The 20,009-nt window shown below is 46.6% G+C and overlaps 1 long non-coding RNA gene across 2 annotated transcripts; it reads left to right on the top strand.

Annotated features, from left to right (window-relative positions):
- Window positions 1–82: 82 nt before the first annotated feature.
- Window positions 83–17,255, top strand: LOC133045865 (uncharacterized). 2 transcript variants are annotated; one of them, XR_009690366.1, is made up of 4 exons: window positions 83–278; window positions 9,602–9,714; window positions 14,803–15,008; window positions 16,724–17,255. It is a non-coding gene; the product is annotated as an uncharacterized LOC133045865 (long non-coding RNA). The 2 variants fall into 2 exon arrangements; XR_009690367.1 differs by lacking the exon at window positions 16,724–17,255 and having other exon boundaries at window positions 14,803–16,105.
- The last annotated feature ends 2,754 nt before the right edge of the window (window positions 17,256–20,009 follow it).

The raw sequence follows: 20,009 nt of genomic DNA, 5'->3' as shown, positions 1-20,009 counted from the left end.
AGCCGGGAAAAGGGGCGGGGCGGGAACGGCGGCGCGAGGCGGGGAGGCGGGGCAGTGACGTCAGCGCGGCCGGCAGGGACTGGCGTGGCTGGGTGGCCCCAAGAGGCGATTCCCCGACCTGCTGCGGGGGCGGGAGGGGAGGGGACTCCCACGTCCTTACCTCTTGGATTCCAAGGCCCCGGGTGACCCGGAGCCTCAGGCCTGTGTGCGAGCTCGCCACCGCTAAGAGACTCAGGCGCCCCCTGCGGGAGCCCCGGCCGCAGGCCCAGGGACAGCAGGTACTGTGGAGGTGGGCTACGCCCCAGGAGGCCTGTTCTGGGTGCGAGTCATCGCTGGAGGCTTTTGACCAGTGGTCTACAACAGACAGAGCCAGATTTCAATTTCTGTATTCCTTTATTAAGGTGTACTATACGTTAGATTGCATAAATTTTAAGTGGATGAATTTTCATTTGGTTGTAGCTTCTTGTGATGACCACCCACAACTTTTCTTTAAGCCTTCTTTGAAAGCGTTGTAGGGCTTCCCTGGTGGCTCAGTAGTAAAGAATCTGTCTACTAGTGCAGGAGACACAGGTTCGATCCCTGGTTTGGGAGGATGTTACATGCCACAGAGCTGCAGAGCCGGTCCTCCGCAACTAATGAGCCTGTGCTCTAGAGCCTGGGAACCGTAGCTGTTGAGTCCCAACTACTCAGGCCTGAGTGCCCTAGAGCCTGTGCTCTGAAACAAGAGAAGCCACTGTGATGAGAAATTCCTGCACTGCAACTGAAGAGTGCTGTGCTTAGTCACTCAGTCGTGTCCAACTCCTTTCGACCCCATGGACTGTAGCCCTCCAGGCTCCTTTGTCCATGGCGATTCTCCAGGCAAGAATACTGGAGTGGGTTGCCATGCCCTTCTCCAGGGGATCTTTCCAACCCAGGGATTGAAGCAAGGTCTCCCACATTGCAGGGATTCTCTACTGTCTGAGCCACCAAGGAAACCCAAGCCTGCTGCAACTCAAGAAAAGCCTGTGCAGCAACGAAGACCCAGCATGGCCAAAAAATAAATTATTTTAAAAACTTTCGTAGTTAATATTTAATATAAAGTGCATAAAACGAACTAACTTTAAGTGTTCAGTTCCATACATTTTATAAACACCCATCTTTAAGTTTTAACATATTTATTTAAACATATTTATAGCTCCCAAAATCCATAGCATTAATATCAAATAAATGTTTTAAAGGGAAAATTATCTCCTTCTCCAGCAAAACACAGTTTTAAATTCTCCTGATAGCCTCCTTATTCATATATCCACCTAAGCTATAGAAGCAGCCATTTCCTCTCCTGCTTTAGCTTTGTATCTTACACAATTTTCATGTTACTTAAACCAGTTTTTGTTGGTGTTCTCAATCGAGGTATAATTTATGTACAATAACAGCCTTTTTCATAGATAGTTCTTTGAATTTTGGAATCCATGTACAGTATTGTACAGTTTGTACAACCACCACACTCAAGATATATTAATAAAATAGTTGCATTACCCTCTTTGTAGTCAATGGAATTGTTGCGATGGTTTGAGTAAGGCAGGTATCCCCAACCTCCAGACCATGGGCTGGTACCCATGGACAGAGGAGCCTGGTGGGGCCTACAGTCCATAGGGTCACACAGAGTCAGATACAACTGAAGCAACTTAGCACACATGCGCAACAATGGTGACAGAGGTCTATTTATTTTGTTTCCCTAAACTGAGGTGTCTAAAGAGGAAGAAGAGGGAAGAGGGAAGACAAAACATGTCAGTCACTGACACTAGGAAGATGTGGTATCCAGAGAGCAGATAGAAGCTGGACAATGTTGAAGACAAAACAGAAACCCTGGGACAGTGGGGGTTTTCTGGAAAGAACCAGGGGCTATGTCCAATCCCCAAGTAAACAAGAGAACCAGGATCCCGACACATAAAGAGAACTTATTCCCTGAGAGAAGAGGGCAAGATCCTGGCGAAGTCTGGGCTGCAATTGCCTTCCGACAAAGAACAGTTTCTGGCTACAATTTGTTCTGGGGTCTGGAAAAAAGGCTGTTTGAGAGGAACCCAAATGGATGGCAACTGTCCAAACTGCAAAGCGGTGGAAGAAAAGCCCTCTGTGCCCCCAGAGCACACACTTCCCTGCAATGTCTGTTTTTTCATTTCACAGGCTAGGAAGACTAATGTTGAGTCTGCTTTGAATGCTTAGGCGGTGACAAAGACAGATCTGGGTGCCGTGTCCTACAACTGTTGGGAAGTGAATATACCCAAGGAGATATATTTTTCGGGCCATCTAATCTACAAAAAAACCTCAGAAACAACCATAACCTGCTGAATGTTGTACGGCAAAAGAAATCTTTGCAGCACATCTTTCAAGTTGTGTACTTCCCATACCTTTCCCAGATTTCACTGTTGAAGACTGAAGCTTCCTCCCAAGACTTGACTTCCTGAATTATTTTTGGAGTGGAAGAAGTCTTTTTTTTTCTTTTTCATATTTTAAAAGTGCCCTGAAACAGCTCAGCCTGTTTCATATTCTCGCTGTCTCACATTCCTAGCCTGGCTCCCTGCCCTGTTACAGTGAGGCTCTCTTAGCTTCCAATCCTACAGTGCCTTACAGGCTGGACTTTAGAGAAAGGCTGGCTCCAGTGAGGTGTGGACAGAGGAGAAAACTGCAATCAGAAGTGAATCAGACTGCTTTAAAGCACATCAGACTTAATTTTTTAGTCTTCCTTTTCTTTTAACCATTATTTCATTTATTTACATACTTAGTGTCCATGCAAGCAAATGTACATCCATTGCAGAAAACTAAAAAATACAAAGAAATACTTAAAAAAACAAAAAACAAACCATAATGTCCGGGAGTAGCTATACTATTACATTTGATTTGACACAGAACTTTTCAGACATTTCCCCCCCGTTAAAATATATTTTTAATGGGCTCATAATATAATATTATTAAAAACCTATCCTTTTGATAGATTACTACGGATATCTTTCAAATCAGTAAATGCAGAACTACACAATCATTTTGAATGACTCTCTACTATTCCATTATGCATTTGTAAAGTAATTGTGCTTCCCATGTTATCCAGAGCCCAGCCAGGGTCTGGATATATATCGTTAATTGAGTGAATTGATGTAGCCAAAGTATTTATTTATTTTTAATATTTTTAAAAATGTATTTGGCTGCATCGGATCTTAGTGCCAAACTTGACATCTTTCATTGTGGTGCACAGGCTCTTCATCGCCGTTGTGCTCAGACTCTCTAGTTGTGGCATGCAGGCTTAGTTACTCCTCGGTATGTGGGATCTTAGTTCCCTGACCAGGGATCGAACCCGTGTTCCCTGCACTGTAGGCAGACTCTTTTTTTTTTTTTTACAGGTGTACTCTTAACCACTGGACCACCAGGGACGTCCCTCAAGATAATTAATTGGCCCATTTATTTTTTTCCACTTTCTCTGTCTTTAAAAAAGACTTTTTTTTTTTTTTTTAAGAAAGTTGTAGGTTCACAGCAAAATAAAAAGGAAGGTACAGGTATTCCTGTATACTCATTGACCCCATATATGCACAGCCTATCTATTATCAATATTTCTCACCAGAATGGTACGTTTGTTATAATGGCTGAACCTACACTGACACATCATAATCGCCATAAGTCCATTGTTTGCACTGTGGCTCACAATTGTTTTATACATTCTATGGGTTTGGACAAATGTATAATGACATGTATCCACTATTATGGTAACAGAGTAGTTTCTTATTCCTAAAGAACCTCTGTGCTCTACCTCTTTATCCCCCACTCCCAAACCCTGGCAACCGCTGATCTTTTACTGTCTCCATAGTTTTGCCTTCTCCAGAATGTCATTTAGTTGGAATCAAACAGTATATCTTAAAAACCATTCTCATCCCAACACTTGAGAATCAATTGCTAGCTGGCAACATTATGTGTGGAGAAAGTAAAGGATGTCTAGCTGTAATAACAATTATCTTACACACATATTTATTTATACATATGATTTCACTTGCGCTTCATAACAACTCCATGAGAGGCAAAATGGAGGCGAAGAGAGGTATTCCAATAGCAAGCGGCAGAACCCGGACTTGCCTATAGATAACTGTGTACATGTGAAGCTGTTTCCAAACTCAAGTTTGACTGCTCACTGCTCAAAAGCCAATACTCGGACTTGCCTGGTGGCACAGTGGATAGGAATCCGGCTGCCAATACAGAGGACATGGGTTCGAACATTCGTCTGGGAGGATCCCACATGCAGCAGAGCAACAAAGCCTGTGCACCCCAGCCACCGAAGAATATGCATCGTAGGCCCTAGAGCCGCAACTATTTAGCCTATGTGCTGCAGCTATTGCAGCCCGCACGCTGAGAGCCTATGCTCCGCAAAAAGAGAAGCCACCATAATGAGAAGCCTGCCCACTGGAACAAGGAGTAGCCTCTGTGCACAGCAACGTAGACCCAGTACAGCCGGAAAAAAAAAAGCCAATACTCAAGAGACTAAACTTCGTTGGAAAGGGAAAGGTTCCTTTATTCAGGAGACTGGCAACCTGAGGAGAAGGCAGACATGTGTTTCAGAACCAACTCTGAAGATTCTGCTAGGCCATGAAAGTTTTTGAAAGGGGAATAGGGGAAATAATCTCAGTTCATCATTAAGGCAGGGGGTCAGATTCTCTGCCAATTTCTGCTGTGTGCCGACGTGCTGACTCCCCATAATCTTCCTTTAGATGCTATTTTTCTTTTTTAGGCCTCCAGAACTGTGAGACAATAAAATTCTATTGTTGTAAGCCACGCTATGTGTGTGACTTTGATGTGGCCACCCTAGGAAACTAGCACAGGGTCCTTGTGATCTACACAGCTAATCCTCTAACCGTTCTACCTTGTGATCACATCTTATGTGAAATCACAATTTTTCTTTATTGTTTAAGCTATTTTTTTGCTAGAAAGGGTTTTTGTTGTTGTTGTTTAGTCATGTCCAACTCTTCAACCCCATGGATTGTAGCCCACCAGGCTCCTCTGTCCATTGCATTTCCCAGGCAAGAATACTGGAGTGTTGCCATTTCCTTCCCCAGGGGATCTTCCTGAACCAGGGGTGGAACCCCGAGTCTCCTGCCTTGGCAGGTGGATTCTTTACAGCTGTGCCACCCATATAACATTGTGTCAAGTTTAAGGTGTACAACAGGATGATTTGATACATTTATATAAATTTGTGAAATGGTTGCCACAATAAGATTGAGATTGGCCCATTTGTTAAATTTCTACATTTCATGGTACAGTTTAAAGTGACCTAAACAATGTATCATCTTTCCAAAACTGAGAACTCCTTGTGAATTCCAGTTCTTGAGGTAAGTTTCTGAGTTAGAATGCCCAGTGAGGCCTCACTGGAGCTTGAATAAGTTTGTTTTGGAGGAAAAATTTTCCCTTCTTCCCTTCTAGGTTCATCAGCTGGTCTAATATTTACATTGACATAAAACAGATTAATAGGAGAAAAACAAATTTAATCACATAAGTATGTACAGCAGTCCCACAAAGATAGACTCAAAGGCAGTCAGGCAAGTGACGTTTATACACCATCCTAGGGCTTTCCTGGTATCTCAGCTGGTAAAGACTCTCCCTGCAATGCAGGAGACCCTAGTTTCGATTCCTGGGTCTCCAGGTGGAGAAGGGATAGGCTTCCCACTCCAGCATTCTTGGGCTTCCCTCGTGGCTCAGACAGTAAAGAATCTGCCTGCAATGCGGGAGATCTGGGTTTGATCCCTGAGTTGGAAAGATCCCATGGAGGAGAGCATGGCAACCGACTCCAGTATTCTTGCCTGGAGAATCCCCCTGGACAGAGGAGCCTGTCGGATTACAGTCCATGGGGTCGCACACAGTTGGACTCAGCTGAGCGACTAAGCACAGCACAGCACATACAATCCTGAGCTAAAGAGGGTAGTGGTTGGGGACTTCAAAGAGGCAGAAGACAGTTCGCAATAAGATGAGAAGAGCAAATGTTTGTTACACACATGCTTGTATGGCACACAAATAAGTATTTCTGATATATAAAAGTATCTCTGGGAATAGCTCTCTTTTTGGTATAGGCTCCCTATCTAAATTCTCTTAAGCAGTTAAAAGAGAGATAGAAAGCTTTTCCTGAATCTGCTGAGTCTTCAGTTCAGTTCAGTTGCTCAGTCATGTCCGACTCTTTGCATCCTCATGGACTGCAGCACGCCATGCTTCCCTGTCCATCACCAACTCCTAGAGCTTGCTCAAACTCATGTCCGTTGAGTCAGTGATGTCATCCAACCATCTCATCCTCTGTTGTCTCCTTCTTCTCCTGCCTTCAGTCTTTCCCAGCATCAAGGTCTTTTCTAATGAGTCAGTTCTTCTCATCAGGTGGCCAAAGTATTGGAGTTTCGGCCTCAGCATCAGTCCTTCCAATGAACACCCAGGACTGATCTCCTTTAGGATGGACTGGTTTGATCTCCTTGCAGTCCAAGGGACTCTCAAGTGTCTTCTTCCCCAACACCTCAGTTCAAAAGCATCAGTTCTTTTAATTGCCTTCAACTCAAAGCAATCCACTTGCTAAAGTAGAACATTTGGGGATGGCATTTTCTGCTCCCCACTCAACTTGTTTCACAAGCCCTCACAGTAACTACTCAAGTGACTCTTTGGGAGGCTGTGTGTGTGGCTTAATTGCCAATGTGGGAAAGCAAAATGTTGGAACACAATTGCAACCCTTGGTAATTTTGTATAGCGTGTTTCAATTGTCACAGAGTTCACATGGAATCACTTCTTACCCAACAAATTGCTTGATTTGCTAAATGAATGCTTCATTTCACTTACCTCCAAAAGGAAATAAACTTTCTGTGATGGCCATGAGGAAGGTAACATTTTATATCAAATGGAAATTGTAAACCTGTTCTGTGGAGGCAACCTCAGCAATAGTTTTATTGATAAAAACATCTATTTTTTGTTGCTTTCTTGGCTTTTGCCTTCTGATCATGGAATTTACATTATATAGTGTTTTCCTTTTTTTTTAATTTATTTATTTGGTTTTGGCTGTGCTGGGTCTTCATTGCTGTGAGTGGGCTTTCGGTAGTTTCAGCAAGCATGAGCTACTCTTTATTGCGGTGAATGGGCTCATGGAGGTGGCTTCTCTTGTCATGGAGCACAGGCACAAGGGCTTCAGTAGTTGTGGCTTCGTTGCTCCACAGCATGTGGGATTTTCCTGATCAGGAATTGAACCCGTGTCTCCTGCATTGGCAGGAAGATTCTTTACCACTGAGCCATCAGGGAAGCCTAGTGATGGAATTAATATATGCTTAAAAGGATTTTAAAAGATTAGAACAATTTGCTTTTCCTTTTCCTTTTTTTGGTAAGGAAACTTTGGATGATTTCATCTAATTTATGTAGCCTGTATCAATCCTAAATTCCATGTTGTGCTCAGTTTCCCTAAGGAATCAGCCCATGGAGGACTCAAAGCGTGGTCTTCAGCTACTGAGTGAGCCAGTCAAGCCTAGCGCTTCTAGGCCCCTTACTCAAAGAGCTCTTCTAGGCTAAGTGGCCGGGATATGACTGTTGTAGAAGGGGGTTCAAACTTTCTCATTACAGCCTCAGTCCTGCCCAGGAACCATGGCACCACCTCTGTCTCCCCCAGGGTGTAGAATAGCTGTTTCCTAATAATTGAAATTTCTCAAGGAGGTTCTGAGATTCCTGGACCAGGGGGTCAGGTTGAGAGGATAACATCTTGCCCTCATAGCAGAACCAGCTACATAATTTGCAGACTTAGGACTGAGAAATGGGGTGTTTCCTGCCGTTTCAATAAGCAAGGATGTCACAGTCATCAGCGATTCCAGCCCTCTAGGACAACAAGGAAGGAGAACAATACCTGCCATCCTGAAGCCATTAGGTTGCTGCCACGTTCTATGGTGAGCACTGAAGAATCATGCAGGATACTGGTGCCATAGCTGAGATACACATCGACTCAATGGACATGAATTTGAGCAAGCTCCAGGAGATGGTGAAGGAGAGGGAAGCCTGGTGTGCTGCAGTCCATGGGGTCACAAAGAGTCAGATATGACTTAGCAACTGAACAGCAATACCAATACGAAAGGAATGATTTCAGTGAGCCCAGACTCTTGCATCTTCCCATGCGTGGAAAAGCGCTAAATTCCTTAACTTGAGATATCTGGTTTTCTTTAATTCACGAAAATACTTTTGATGTTCAGACTACCTGCCCTTTGTTGCAAACTTCTATGTAACTTGACTCCTCCCCCTACCTCCTCGAAGCAGTTCTCTCCGGGTCACTTGAGATGCTATTTCCCAGGCTTGAAGTCCTAAATAATTCCACCAAATAAAACATAGCTCTCAACTTTTCAGTTCAGTTTCAGTTCAGTCGCTCAGTCATGTCTGACTCTTTGCGACCCCCTGAATCGCAGCACATCAGACCTCCCTGTCCATCACCAGCTCCTGGAGTCTACCCAAACCCATGTCCATCGAGTCAGTGATGCCATCCAGCCATCTCATCCTCTGTTGTCCCCTTCTCCTCCTGCCCCCAATCCTTCCCAGCATTAGGGTCTTTTCCAATGAGTCAACTCTTTGCATGAGGTGGCCAAAGTACTGGAGTTTCAGCTTCAACATCAGTCCTTCCAATGAACACCCAGAACTGATCTCCTTCAGGTCTCAACTTTCAGGTTGTGACTATTTTTTAAGTCAACACCTGGTAGCAAGATCAACTACATAAATTGCAGACCCAGTACAAAATAGAAACATGAACTCTTCCTCAACAAATTGTTAACAGTTGCCAGACAGCAAAAGCAGAATATTCAGCCAAGTGCAGGACGCTTTGACCCTGGTTCTTTGTATGATGGACTGCATACGTTGTGTGTGCATGCTACATCGCTTCAGTTGTGTCTGACCCTTGGCAACCCTTTGGACCATAGCCTGCCAGGCTCCCCAATCATGGGATTCTCCAGACAAGAATACTGGAGATGAAGGAGTCCTTGAGCCTAGAAAAGAAAACTACGGTCTCAAAGGCCCTTGCTGAATCATCTAACTTCGGGGGAAACAAAACCAAACTTCAAGTCCCACCCTGATGCTCCAGGCTGGTTACATCTACCTGGGACTTATCACCCCCTGCCCAAAACCTCCCACTCCCTGTCCCACCCCCTGTTCAACTACCAAAGATTACCCAAAACGTCCTGCCTGACTAATGTTTCCCTTATTGCTTCTACAAACCTCCCTTTAAATATGAAGCCTTCCTGATCCCTCTCGCACTCAGCCTGGTCGTTAGGCTGACTGTCGCCCCTCCTTGCCTGAATAAAAGGTAACCTACTTTTGTTGAGGTCTTCTCTCCTTTTCTTCTGCCTCAGCCCGAACTATACCTTACATTCTTGGTGCTGAAACCCAGAAGAGGGCGAAGCACTCGTCTCTCTCTCTCTTCTCTCTCTCCTCTCTCTCCCTCTCATTGTTTTCCCTTTTCCCAGAATCTGGGAACGTGAACGCCTGCAGAACTCACTTTTCTGCCAGGGCTCATAAGTTCCCCTTGGGGACGCCTAGTGCCTTCATGAGCAGTGCAAGCCTTGTGCAAAGGATTTACTGGTGCTTTACGTACCCCCAGGCCTCCGGCTCTATCCCGTTTTTCTCTCTCTCTGACGACTTCTGGAACAGGGAAATCTTGCCATTCGACTGCTCTACATGCAACACTCCACTCAAGCCAGCCCTGAGATTAAGGTAAGATCCTGACGGTGTTTTGGGGGCACCCTAGAACCCAGTCCTCTCCGGGTCCTGGGGACCCCCGGCCTAAGGCCACTCTGTAAATGATGGTGGGGGATGCTCCACCTCGACATGGAGCTCTCTTCTTATAACTCCTATTATGAGTACAGGTGACGACTCGAACTTCCAATAAGAGCCTCTACTTGCCTTTCAATTATGGGGTCTGGCCAATCTGTCCCAAAAGATTCCCCTCTGGCCTGTGATCTCAAAAATTTCAAACCACTCTTACTCACTGAACTCAAAGCTAACCGTTTAAAAACAACTCTGTATTCAGATCTGGCCTCAATACCAATCGGACAATCAAGACCGCTGGCCTGAATTTGGCACATTTGACTTTAACATTCTTCAAAATCTTGCTGACATCCTTAAACGGAATGGGCAAGTGGTCAGAGGTCCTATATGCCCAAGCCTTTTGGGGCCTTCGGAGCAGGCCTTCCCTATGCCAGGCCTGCTCCACCCATGAGGTCCTTCTATGCACCTTGCCACCCAAGCAAAAGGGGTATTCTTCTTCAACTAACCCCAACCGTGACCTTCTGCACCCCCAGAGTTCGACCCCCCGCAGATGAGCCCCCTGCCTACCTGCCACACCACCAACCCTCTCCTTCCCCCTCATTCAACTCACCTACTGACTCTGAAACCTCTCCTGACTCTCCCTCAACCCCACTACCCCATCTCCCCAACTCCCCCTCCCCTCTTCCTTTCCCCCCTGCCACACACATGTTCCCCCTGAGAGAGTTGGCAGGACCAGAGGGCCGCACCCAAGTCCACATGCCATTTTCATTGTCAGACATGAGCCAGACAGAAGTAAAGTTAGGATCATTTTCTGAAAATCCTACCAGATACAGAAAAGAATTCCTGAGACTCTCCTAGGCCTATAACCTCACATGGAGTGATGTATACTATATCCTAAATATAATATAAATCACTATATTATAAATCACCAAAACAATCTCACCCCAGATGAAAAAGACCGTATCTGGCAAGTGGCGAAAGCACATGTTGATCACTTACATAACCAAGATTGGAATTGCCCAGTTGCTGATGAGGCAGTGACTCAGTTAGATCCCCACTGGACGTACCAACCCGGTGACCCAGGTATTAGGAGACTCAATCATATGATTACCTGCCTTCTAGAAGGAATGCAAAAAATACTCATATCCATGTCAATAACTAGAGAAGGGCCCTGAAACCTTCCAAAGAGACTTCTAGAAGTAGCCTTCAAAGTGTTCAATAATAGAGAAGAGGAGGCTAAGAGAGAAAAAGACCGTGAGAGAAAAGCTAAATATGCCTTTTTGGCAGCAGCAATTAAGGGAAGAGATCAGCCCGGCCCAAGTCATCCCAGACCAGGGCTTAAGACCGCCCCCCCCCCCCCCCAGACCCTGCTTCCAATGCAACCAGTCAGGACATTGGGCAAAGGCATGCCCAAACCCATGGCCCCCCACAAAAGCAAGCCCAACCTGTGGTCAGTGGGGACACTGGAAGATGGACTGTCCCCAGGGGTGCCAGGGCATCCCTGGGGAGGTCCCCACCTCCCAGACCTGGAGAATGGAATGTCCACAGGAATGCCCTGGCACCCCTGGGGAGATCTCCACTTCTCCCCAGAACCCCAGCCTATCCCTAAGAGAGTTGTTCCAGTGACAGGGCCTGGGTTCCAGCCCCACGGCCTGTGTCCTGGACGAGCTTGGAACTTAGGGTAGGCGGGGTAGTGGCTGGGAAAAAGACCTCTTTTATAGTAGACACTGGAGCTGCTTTCTCTCTTAACTTCCTACTCTGGCCCAACTCAAGACTCAGAAGTTACAATCAAGGGGGTCTCTGGAGTTCCCTTAAGGCCAAAAATCTGCCCTCCATTAGTCCGTCAATTTGGAAAATCAACACTCATACACTCATTCCTCATAATGCCTCAGTGCCCGATGGCACTCCTAGGGAGAGATGTGTTATCCAAATTGGGGGCCTTTATTACCATACCTCGCCTCGATACAGTCTCTATATTTTGCATGCAGATGGCACCTGGACCATCTCTATACCTCACCCCTGACCTTCCCTTGGATCTACCCGCCTTAGACCCCCCAAGTCTGGAACACTGATCACCCAACCATAGCCAAACGTCATCCCCCAGTCCACATTACCCTAAAAGACCCCTCAACTATAATCACCCAGCAACAGTACTCTCTCACCCTGGAGGCCCACAAGGGACTTAAGCCTATCATAGACCGTCTTCTTCAAGCCTCCATCTTAATTCCTACCCATTCACCACACAACACCCCTATTCTGGCAGTAAGGAAGGGACCAAACTCTTGGAGACTGGTCCAAGATCTTTGAAAAATCAATGAGGCCATCACACCAGCATTCCCAGTAGTCCCTAACCCTTACACTCTTCTGTCTGCCATACCCCTGACTACAACCCACTTCACGGTATTAGATCTCAAAGTCGCCTTTTTCACCATCCCCCTCCACCCCTTCTCCCAACCCCTTTTCGCCTTCACCTGGCAAGACCCCGAGACTCATGTTTCCCAACAACTAATATGGACAGTTCTCCCGCAGGGGTTCAGAGACAGCCCCCACTGTTTTGGACAGGCTTTACAAAAGGACCTATAGACACTTGACTTAGCTCCGAGTCATCTCCTCCAATACGTGGATGACCTTATCCTTTGTAGCCCAACCCGAAAACTCTGCCTCCAACATACTGCCAAACTCCTTGGGGCCCTGGGATCCTGGGGTTATTGGGTGTCCTGATACAAGTCCCAAGTAGTACAGACAAATGTCACCTACCTGGGGCTCTCCGTATCTCACTAATAAAGAACTATTCCCCCAGATAGAATCCAGGCCTTAATTAACTGTCCACTTCCAAAAACAAAAAGGGAACTCCTGTCTATCCTTGGCCTTCTAAACTTTTTCCGTATCTGGATCCCTAACTTCTTCCTCATTGCAAAGCCACTCTATGAGGCAACTAAAGGATGTCTGGATGAGCCCCTCTTTAACCCCTCCTCACTGGCCAATAAATCATATTTGCCACTTCACCCAGAAACTCCTCCAAGTGCCAACTCTCCACCTGCCAGATCACACCAGACCATTCTTTCTCTTTGCCCATTCCAACCAAGGACAGGCCCTGGGACTTCTATGCCAGCGGGCTGGAGACACCTGGGCTCCCATAGCCTAGCTATCAAAACAGCTTAACATGGTGACAAAGGGGTGGCCTCCCTGTATACAGGCCATGGCTGCTATCACAGCCCTCGTACCCAAAGCAAATAAATTCTCTAGGCATGCCCCTTTAACAGTCTGTTCTCCACACACCTTCCAAGACTTACTGTCACATCAGGCTTTCCTCTCCCTTCCCCCTTCCAGGGTACAAGTCCTACATGCCTTTCTCCTCCTCCCTCAGCTCTCACTCTCCCCTTAACCCCGCCAGCTTGTTACCCACATCCTCTACAACAGACCCCCTCCTACATAGCTGCAGCCTAACAGTAGATCTTACCCAAAACTCCTCCCAACGTTTAACAGATCAGCCCATCCTAAACCCAGACACCCCACAGGTTCATTGATGCCAGCTATCAAAAATCCTCACCCTTCATGGCAGGATATGCCATCATCCAGGGGGACCTTCATCACACTCACAGGACCCAGACAATTGAAGCTTCACCTCTGCCACCTCACACCACCTCCCAACAGGCAGAACTGATAGCTCTCACCAGAGCTTTGACTCTGGCTTAAAATCTAAGGGTTAACATCCACACAGACTCCAAATATGCCTATAACATATTTCACTCAAATCTCCTAATATGGAGAGAGAGAGAGAGGTTTCCTAACCAAAAAGGGATCCCCCATTATTAATTCAGACCTGATCCACAAATATCTAGAGGCAGCACTCTTACCAAACAAAGCCGCCATCCTCCACAGTAGAGGACATCAAAAGTCTCATATCAGCCTACAACAATGCCACAGACCAGAAGGCAAAGGAGATAGCCCTGTCCCATCCCTCTCTCCAGTCCCCTGTCATCTTAGCCCTAACTCCATCCGACTCTCCCACCACCAGAGAAATCCTCTCTTACCTACACTCACTCTTTCATCCCTCATCCAAGACACTCCAACAGTTCCTCCGTAACTACTTCCCCATATCGACTTCTGACCAACAATATTTAGATAACCTTACCCGCTCCTATCAGACATGTCAACGTACTAATCCCAATTCCAACCTTAAACCTACATCCTTTCCAACCCATCAAATACGAGACAGCCTCCCAGCACAGGATTGGCAGATAGACTTTACTCATATGCCCCCAGTTCAGAGAGTCAGATATCTCCTGGTCCTTGTGGACACATTTTCGGGATGTGTAGAAGCATTTCCCACCCCAAACAAGAGAGCCTACACTGTGGCCCAAATCCTCCTCACAGAAATTATCTCCAGGTTTGGCCTGCCTTCATCCCTACAGTCTGATAATGGCCCAGAATTTACGTCCAAGGTCCCCCAACAACTTTTCCAATTCTTACAGATGCCCTGGAAATTTCACATTCCATATCGTCCTCAGTCCTCAGGAAAGGTAGAAAGGATGAATAGAATAATCAAAGAAACTCTTACCACAACTATCCCTCCAGGTACATCTGGGTTGGACTAAACTTTTGCCGATTGTTCTCCTCAAAGCGCTGCTTTGCCCAGAAAGCCCCTGGGGCTGAGCCCCTTTGGGGGTGATGTATGGAAGGCCCATGCTCCCTCCTGGACTCCCCCCTGAAGCTCCTCCCATACCAAGCCTCCTACATTCCCCTCTGCTGGCGGAACTCCATAATGCCCTCTGGAAATACATCAACCACAACTTGCCCGCCCCTGACCCCCAAGCCCCCTTGTACAAACTGGGGACATGGTCTACCTGTCTGATAATCCCCAGGGTGACCTAACTCCAAAGTGTCTGGGACCATTCAAAATCATCCTTCTTACCCCAATGGCAGCTAAACTCGAGAAGGTCACCTCCTAGGTACCCCTCTCTTGCCTAAAACAGGTCACCTCCAATCCTGAGCTGCCCTCCTTAACTGACACCTATCAGGTCTCCCTCACAGGGCCCACCTCCTTAGAAATCACCTGGTGACAACCCCTGTCAACCATCCGAGAGGACACTGAATGACCTGGACACTCCTCAACCTACAACTGTTCCCGACCCAACTACTACAAGACCTCTGGATCAGCGCCCCGAATGGAACCTCCTACGAAGATCTGACCATGTCGATGTCTCATCCGTGGCTCCAGGGGACCTTCTACAACCTAAGTCCAGACGAATTTGATTTCTTTACTCTCATTCTCTACATCATTCTACATCCTAATGAACACTGTTCCTCTTCAGATTAAGCAACCACCAACTTGGGGCCTTCTGCCCCTCACCCTGACTGGCCTTTCCCCATCTCTCTCACTATAACTGCACTTTTAATCTTAGTCCTTGCTATAGACCTCGTAACTGTCCCCCTCAGGACTGGTCCCCTATCCTTTGTCTCTTCGTCGGTATCGCCTACGTTGTTAGCTGTGTTCTACTCCTGGGGTGCTATTTCCCCCACACTGCCTAACTAACAGCCCCATGACTCCGCTGTTCCTTATCCTTGCTGCACTCCTCTGCCTTCTGACTAGTCCCCCCCTGCTCAGACATTTATTCCTATGTTCATTCCTCATGTTATAATACAGCTCCAAGACCATGCACCATGAACCTCGGCGGGGGGAGTCCAAATCCCTATTCACTGTTAAAGTACAGAAGAGAAGGAGTTTCGAGAGCACCCGCCATAAGCCAAATGGAAGAAACATATGTCTCTATCCTGTTACCCACTCGGGGCGAGGGGGTGGGGGGAGGGTACCCAGACAGCGGGGGGTACCAGATCAATATCGGGCAAAGAAACAAGAACAAATCATAAAGAACATAGTTTCCCAGTTATCGGTGACCCTGAGCCTTATAAACGCCTAGACTTCCTTTCCCAATTACGGCCTCTCCTAAAACCTCCTTCTGACAACCAACGCCTTACCCGCCTTCTCAACTCTTCTTTCCAATTCTTCCAGTACACACAACACATACCCCAGTGTTGGATACGCATGTCACTGTCTCCCTCACCACACATAGCAATTCCCTTACCCTCAACCTGGTTGCCACAGGGCAACTATACCTCCCCTCCCCAACAAAAAACTACATCACTCATCGGGCCAGTCTCTGACAATGTCCTTCTCTCAGGCTCTTCAAATCTAACCTGTATCAACTACTCTAATCCCAACTACACTGGTCTTACAAACTCCGCTCCCTCCTTTTGTTCCACTTGGGTTTTCTGGAACAGCACAAATAATTGCACCAACCTGGTGCAATTCTCTGTGAGACTCATTCTCTGTGGGACTTATGCATATTCATGTCTCCCCCTTGACCTCCCTGGACCTTGCATCTTGGTCTTCCTGACTCCGGGTCTAACATTTCTCAAAGAAGAAGAGATAGAACAAATAGTCTACCCACAAGGGGAACTTTCCCACAGGAAAAAAAAAACTGAGCTGTCATAGCCCCACTCCTGATTGGGACCGGCAAAGCAGCAGCCCTAGGCACTGGGATTGGAGGCATCTCGACCTCTGCCCATTTCCACTACAAGCTGTCCCAAGAACTTAATGAGGATATGGAGCAGGTAGTGGAGTCCTTCGTTTGGGTCCAAACACAAATTAACTCATTAGCTTCTGTGGCCCTACAAAACAGGCCAGCCCTGGACCTTCTCACTGTGGAAAAGGGAGGGACCTGCCTTTTCCTAAGAGAGGACTGCTGCTATTTTGTTAATGAAACGGGAATAGTCCAGGGCAGATTCAAAGAACTTAGAGACAGAATTGAATGCTACAGAAAAGAGTTACAAAACCTTTACACACCCCCAAACCTATTCCAGCTGGTCCCCTTTGGTTGCTCCCTTTCACGGGACCATTGGTACTTATTTTATTCCTCTTATTTGGACCCTGTCTCTTCACTTTCTTTCAAAGGTTTCTCCAAGAACAGATTCAGACCATCTCTTGAGACCAGGTCAAGACCATTCTTCTCCAGAGCCTCACCCTGATCTCAGGAAAAGGAGACCCTGGGCCCTAGGACAATCCTCCGTTCCAGACACAGAACTGTCGCCCCTATCCAGCAGGAAGTAGCAGAGAGATACGGCGTCCTTTTTCCCATTTTTCATGATTTCAGGGTCTGGAATGAAGGAGTCCTTGGGCCTAGAAAAGAAAACAACGGTCTCAAAGGCCCTTGCTGAATCATCTAACTTCAGGGGAAACAAAACCGAACTTTAAGTCCTGCCCTAACGCTCCGGGCCAGTTGCATCTACCTGGGACTCATCACCCCCTGCCCTAAACCTCCTAGCCCCTGTTCAACTACAAATGGCATCTCAACTAAAGATTACGCAAAACATCCTGCCTGACTAAATGTTTCCCTTATTGCTTCCACAAACCTCCCTTTAAATATGAAGCCTCCCTGATCCCTCTCACGCTCAGCCTGGTCGTTAGGCCAACTGTCACCCCTCCTTGCCTGAATAAAGATAACCTACCTCCGCTGAGGTCGTCTCTCCTTTTCTGCCTCAGCCCGAACTATACCTTACAGTGAGTGCATGCTACATCGCTTCAGTCGTATCTGACTCTTGGCGACCCTGTGGACTGTAGCCTGCCAGGCTTTCTGATCATGGGATTCTCCAGACAAGAATACTGGAGTGAGTTGCACGCCCTTCTCCAGGGTATCTTCCCAACCCAAGGATCGAACTTATGTCTCAGTCTCCTACATTGGCAGGCAGGTTCTTTACCACTAGCACCACCTGGGAAGCCACCACACCTGTAAAGCTGGCCCAGCCGTAACTGTAAACCTTTCTATAGTCATTTTTTAAAAAATTATTATTATTTTTATTTTTTAAAAAGTTTTTGACCACACCTTGAGGTTTGTGGGATCTCAGTTCCCCGACCAGGAACCAGGGCCCTTGGCAGTGAAAGCAGAGTCCTAACCACAGGACCAGCAGCGAACTGTCTCTGTGTGTACTTTAAATACATTATTTGTTTAATGCTCTTTAACCCCATTTTGATAATGAAGTCTCTGAGGTTCTGAGAGGTTAAGTAACTTTCTCGAGGTCGTGCCGCCAGTAAGTACTGGAGTCTGAATTCATACACTGCTTCTGAACTGGGAAGCTCCAGCTTGGTTTCTACCGCAAAGGGGAGATAATCTTCCCCTTGAACAAAGTCCATTGTTGGTGAACAATGCCTGCTTGTTCTGGAAGGAAGGGATGGGATCTTCCCGATAAGCCTAGACTACCCAGAGCTGGGAAGAACCTCTAGAGCCACTGCCTCTAACACTATCAAATGCTTTCCAAAGGTTTAAAGTCCCTTTCTGCCAGTCCAGCCTCCGGAGAGCAGCCCTCCAGAGTCGAGCAGCTCCCTGGTGCTTCTTTGCATTCTCTCCCACACCTCCTCCAAAGGAAAACAGTTCCAGGGTGTTTTAAAGCATTTACTTGGGCAGCTCCACTCCACCCCACCTCCAGACTGCCGGGCCCTCTGCCTCCCACTGAGCAACCCTTCAGAACACCTTCCCTCACTTGAGCTCCGGGTCTCCCAGAACATCCCACCTTGGGCCTGCCCTGGGAAAGTGTCCAGTTGTGCTGAGACAAATGCGGGTGGGGAGAGAGGGGAGGTGGGAGAGGGACTCCCCAAAGCTCCCTGCAGAGCAGACTCTGGCAGCACCCCCAAAGGAACTCTTCTACTCCTCTGTGAAAACTCTCATCGGGGGTGAATGGTAAGGAAGAGTGGACTGAGTCCCAAGGTCCAGGGTGTCAAACACAAGCAGAGGGAGGCCACAGGAGCCAGGAGTGCTCCTCCAGTTTGGAGTTGATGACTGACACCCTCTGATGGTTTTGCATTAAAAAAAAAATCACTTTTTAATTTTCACAGTGGACTTCAAGGTGGCAGTTCTCTGTCTTATGAATGCACTGTAATAATTCCCAATACTTTTTAGGTTAAAATAACCAAACTGAGTTCACCTTATTGAAGAAAAGTCTGAACACATTCACATTCACTTTTTTTTTTCCTGGCCACTTGGCATGTGGGATCTTCGTTCCCTGACCAGGGATCAACCCATGCCCCCTGCACTGGAAGCACAGAGTCTTAATCACTGGACCACTAGGAAAGTTACCATATTCACTATTTTTATTTTTGCTTCTAAATTGATACTATATCTCCTGCTGGTCCTGAATTCTTGCTGTCATTTGTGTCTGTCCAGTCATAATAAAAATGCAACAAACTGAGACTTCTTGGTGGTCCAGTGGCTAAGACTCTGTGTTCCCAATGCAAGGGGTATGGGTTCAATCTCTGGTCAGGGAACTAGATACCAGATGCTAGAACTAAGGGTTTTCATGCCTCACCTAAAGATCCTGCATGCTGCAACTGAGACCCAGCACAGCCAAATAAATAAATATTTTCAATGCAGTAAAAGAGGCGGATGCCAGTCAGAAGCCACTAGAATTGATGGAATAAAAACTTGCCTAGCCACAGAAATCCGAAACTGATGCAAAGAGCTTGTCCTTGTGGAAGCTGCTTTCTGCTTCCTGTTCCCGCTTTGTGGTATTTATCGATTAGGGCAAAAGATTCTGTTGAGTTTGTGAATACATGCAGCAAAATGTTCTTGATCTCTTCAAAGTTGTTATATACCTGTCAACTGAAAAAAAAAAATGCACCACCTAAAAGTTAGAGTTATGTTTTATTCAGTGAACATACAGAGTTGCCTGGGAGACAGGCTCTCAGTGAGCTCTGAGGGGGACTTATCTGGCGGTCCAGTGGTTGAGACTCCACACTTTCACTGCAAGCAGCATGGATTCAATCCCTGGTTGGGGAACTAAGATCCCACATGCCATGGGGCTTTGACAAAAAAAAAAAAAAAATGCTCTGAGGGACTGTTCCAAAGAGGTAAGGGAGGAGCCAGGATTTATAGGAGTTTTAGCAATGGAAACAGTGACAGCCTTTATTTTCTTGGGCTCCGAAATCATTGCAGATGGTGACTGCAGCCATGAAATTAAAAGATGCTTGCTCCTTGGGAGAAAAGCTATGCCAGACATAGACAGCATATTAAAAAGCAGACACATTAGTTTACCAGCAAAGGTCTGTCTAGTCAAAGCTATGTGATAGGACCCATATGGAGTCTCATTGATAAGATGGCTCATTATGTAGACTTCACAAATGAAGAATAAAATCACAGTGATCTGTGAGATTGACCAAATTGCCCAAATGGCATCTTGTTATCTCACTG

This window comes from Dama dama, chromosome 24 (assembly GCF_033118175.1).
Source record: "Dama dama isolate Ldn47 chromosome 24, ASM3311817v1, whole genome shotgun sequence".
Taxonomy (NCBI): domain Eukaryota; kingdom Metazoa; phylum Chordata; class Mammalia; order Artiodactyla; family Cervidae; genus Dama; species Dama dama.
Note: the sequence above shows the minus strand (reverse complement) of the source record. Positions and strands in the feature narration are given on the sequence as shown.